This window comes from Belonocnema kinseyi, chromosome 5 (genome assembly GCF_010883055.1).
Source record: "Belonocnema kinseyi isolate 2016_QV_RU_SX_M_011 chromosome 5, B_treatae_v1, whole genome shotgun sequence".
NCBI lineage: Eukaryota > Metazoa > Arthropoda > Insecta > Hymenoptera > Cynipidae > Belonocnema > Belonocnema kinseyi.
The window spans coordinates 257,021-261,139 of NC_046661.1; the positions used below are offsets into that span (position 1 = coordinate 257,021).

Genomic DNA, 4,119 nt, shown 5'->3' on the forward strand with positions numbered 1-4,119 from the left:
CAGCCCTATATATTTGAGGGCTTCAGGGCCACTAGTTTAGTTCTAATCTTGACTTTACTCTGTAACCAACGAAATAAAGGCACGTGATATCTCGTTAGAGATTTCACATATTTTTAAAAACTCATTTGAGCCTTTTTCAATTATTTTATTGTATTAACTAGATCTTCAGTTAAAGAAAAATCCCGTTTGGGTAAGAAGTCATTGTTATCCTGACGACGTCGTGAAGACACCCCGAAGACGTCCATGTCAGTTCAATTCATGTTCCAAAGACGTATTATGTCTTAAATACGTGTTTTGGACATGAGACGTCTTTAAGAAATTAATCGGACTGACACAGACGTCCTAAAGATGTTTTTAGGACGTCCTCAGGATGACAATGTCTTTTGCCCACTGGGATATTACTTGAACTAAATGTTCAGAAAAATAACTTACCGTCTACAGTGAGATAAAACAAATCAGTTATTCTATAAAACACTTTAATATGTAAAAACTATACAGTTAAAATAATTCGTTCAAAATGTATTTATGCTGTTTATGATATATTAAATACATTCGAAATTCTAAAAAACAACTTTGACTACATTTACTGTAATACCTATCATGTGAGAGTTGTTATAAATATTAAAATAGGTATGATTTCTAAAAACAAAGACTGAAAATTTAAATGTAACAGAAATTTGTTATAGAATATACATATTATACATATTGCCGTCCAAAATCTAATAGCCATATCTTTATTATAGATATAAGTGACCTGCGACTGAAAATTTAAGAATAAAAATCTCATTCGAATGAAAGGAATTTATGATTTTTGTATTAAATTTTTAACGTAACAGGAGACTTCTTTGAAACACAGATACGACAATTGAATTTGGGATGGCAATCTTATTATCAAAAGAATTTCTTTACACTTAAATTCTTAGTAAAGTTTACTGTTTATCATTCTACTTTTATTTTTTATATTCGGTTAATTTTTACAGATTTGTAAGTAGTTTTTACGCACGGAAAACGCGTAAAACGCCGCTAAAGTAAGTTAAATTTACCGTTTACCATGCAATTCTTATTTGGAAAAATCAGTTAAAGTTTCTAACCTATCAGTTATTTTGACATTCGGGAAATGCGAAACGCACTACTAGGATCTGTAAGGTATACCGTTTAAATAAGTTAGATTTGTATACTTGGATCCGTTAAAGTGACAGAATAATAGATATTAACTGTATTAAGGAACCGTTCAGGATAGCGAATGGATCGGTAAAATCTACTGATCCACAAGTCACCATCACTTAATAATTGGTACTTGTAACCATTAACGACGGTTACATTTACTTGCCCATTCTAGTTAAATCTACTGAACTGGCATGTTGTCCATATACGTACTTGGAAGTTCAGTAGATTTAACCAGATTTTCAGTAAAACAAAAGGTTCTTTTTTCTGCGTGTACACAATGTAGTAAAAATTACTATATTTTGCAAAATGAAACATATGTAATATAAATTTAACATATTCCGAGGGTATTACAAAAATTTGGATTTTACTCAGTATACATTCCTCCTTCAATTTAAAGTGAATACCGTGTTTATTAATATTAAAGGATATGAAGGATGAAAAATACTAACGTCGAACAATCGCTCTTACTCCTCGACGACGTTTTCTTTGACGACTTAAACGTCGCATGGATGATTTCACCGTAGATTTTGATATCCAAGTACCGCTAGTCTCTCCATTTAAAGAATCTTGTTGTTATCTAGAATAATAAAGAAGTAGGTCAATAAAAAAAGCCTAACATATATCATCTAATCTTTATGTTTACTGTTAAAAATATTTTTTATGCAAAACCGGACGGTTTTTGTATCTTTCTGAGCGTGTTTGTGGGACGCGAAGTAAGCTATGTAAACCTGATAGCACCAAGTCATCACATCATGATGTCTCCTATTTCACAATTAAGGGCCCATTTAGGGCTAATTTAATGCCCAATTGCCGAATTTTCGGTTCTTCATTTTTTTTAAATATGCATGGTGCTGCCAGCTTTACTTCAAGCCAGCAGCGCCACTCAAGGAATCGGTAAAAAATGATTATATCAAATTCCCCTTTTTACAGGAATTTCCGGCTCATTTCCGGCTTCAGGAATCCCTTTAAGCCACTGCCGTACTTTCATAATTAAAAAAGGGCCGCGAATTGCAAAGGAACAAAAACTTAATATTCGATGTTTCTTCCTAACATTAATAAGGGCCTATTTAGGGTTCACTTTCTCTTCAACTATGGATTTTACTACTTAGTCCTTTTTATAAAATATGCAACGGTGCTGCCAGCTTTATTTCAAAAGCAGCAGCGCTACTGGAGGAATCGGTCAAAAATTATTATGTCAAATTCCACTTTTCACAGGAATTTCCGACCTATTTCCGGCTCGAGATATCCCTTCGAACCACTGCCCTACCCTCAAAATTAAAAAAGGGCAACTAAGGGCAGAGGTACAAAATATAAACTTTTGATTTCTCTTCCCACCATTAATAAAGGACTATTTAGGGCTTACTTTCTATCCAACTATGGATTTTACAACTTGACACTTTTTATAAAATATGCAATGGTGCTGCCAGCTTTACTTCAAGCCAGCAGCGCTACTGGAGGAATCGGTCAAAAATGATTATACCAAATTCCACTTTTAATAGGAATTTTTCACCTATTTCAGGCTCGAGGTATCCCTTTGAACGACTGCCCTACCTTCAAAATTAAAAAAGGGCAACTATACTTTACTTTTACATCTTCAAATTGTTATATTTCTTTCTTATTGTTTATACAGTACATTCCTTTGATGGAAATTCTAACAATGATAACCTTTTTTAGCTATTTGTTATCGTTTACGAGATGCTTTATACTTATTCTAATTTTTAACTTTTTAAACCCGATTTTAAATGCTTGTCATCGTTAAAATCCATAGGATCTAAGGCTCATTTAGGACTCTAGGACTATCATAATCAAAATTAACAAGAAAATTTTGTTTAGACCCACCTTCCAAAAATGAAATAAATTCAGGTTCATTTAAGGCTCCTGCAATATTGTCAACTGGAAGTTCTTTCCCCTTGCATAAATTAGGGCTAATTATGAACTTATTTGATCCGTGGTCCCAAATTTAAGAATATATTATTATTATTATTATTATTCTAAACAATGGAGACCTAAATTTGGGACTACGGGCCCAAATTATTCCATAATGAGCCTTATACTATTCCAGGGTAAACAATGGATTTAATTCTTTCGTTCACGTATTTTTGCAACGTTTAGATGCCTGAATACCACATAGAAGAAAAAAAGGACAATGGAAAAATCGGACCGCTTTCAGTCAACAATATATCAAAAATATATTTATTTTATTTAAAATCCATAGTTGGATAGAACGTGAGCCTTAAATAGTTCCTTATTAATGCTGGAAAGAAAATTCAAAAATGTTTATTTTCTACCATTGTCCTTCGGGGCCCTTTTTCGTTTTGAAGGTAAGGCAGTTGTTTGAAGGGATATATCGAGCCGGAAATGAGCCGGAAATTCTTGCGAAAAGTGGAATTTGATATAATCATTTTTTGACCGATTCCTCCAGTGGCGCTGCTGACTTGAAGTAAAGTTGGCAGCACCGTTGCATATTTTATAAAAAAGGCTAAGTAGTAAAATCCATAGTTGGATAGAAAGTGAGCCCTGAATAGGCCCTTATTAATTTTAGGGAAAAAAATCAAATATTAAGTTTTTGTCCCTTTGCCCTTCGCGGACCTTTTTAATTATGAAGGTAGGGCAGTGGTTCGAAGGGATATCTCGAGCCGGAAATAGGTCGGAAATTCCTGTGAAAAGTGGAATTTGATATAATCATTTTTTGACCGATTCCTCCAGTAGAGCTGCTGCCTTGAAGTAAAGGTGGCAGCAGCGTTGCATATTAAAAAAAAAATGAAGAGCCGAAAATTCGGCCATGGGGCATTAAATTAGCCTTAAATTAGCCCTTAATTATGAAATAGGAGACATCTTCATTTTGGTATGAATAAACTTTCTTAAAATTGTGCTTCGATATGCAGTTACTGGGAAATTCGGAAACGTACTTAAAGATAAGTAATTCATAGCAATTCATTATAATTTCACGAT

General features: G+C 33.5%; 1 protein-coding gene across 3 annotated transcripts in view; it reads right to left on the minus strand.

The window, feature by feature from the left end:
* The window catches only part of LOC117172546 (amphoterin-induced protein 2), a 156,865-nt gene that overhangs the window by 52,346 nt on the left and 100,400 nt on the right, over nucleotides 1-4,119 (minus strand). For all 3 annotated transcript variants that reach the window (XM_033360592.1, XM_033360591.1, XM_033360593.1), the window contains one exon: nucleotides 1,617-1,744. The gene's annotated coding sequence lies outside the window, so the exon portion shown is untranslated. The remainder of the gene's footprint in view (nucleotides 1-1,616; nucleotides 1,745-4,119) is intronic.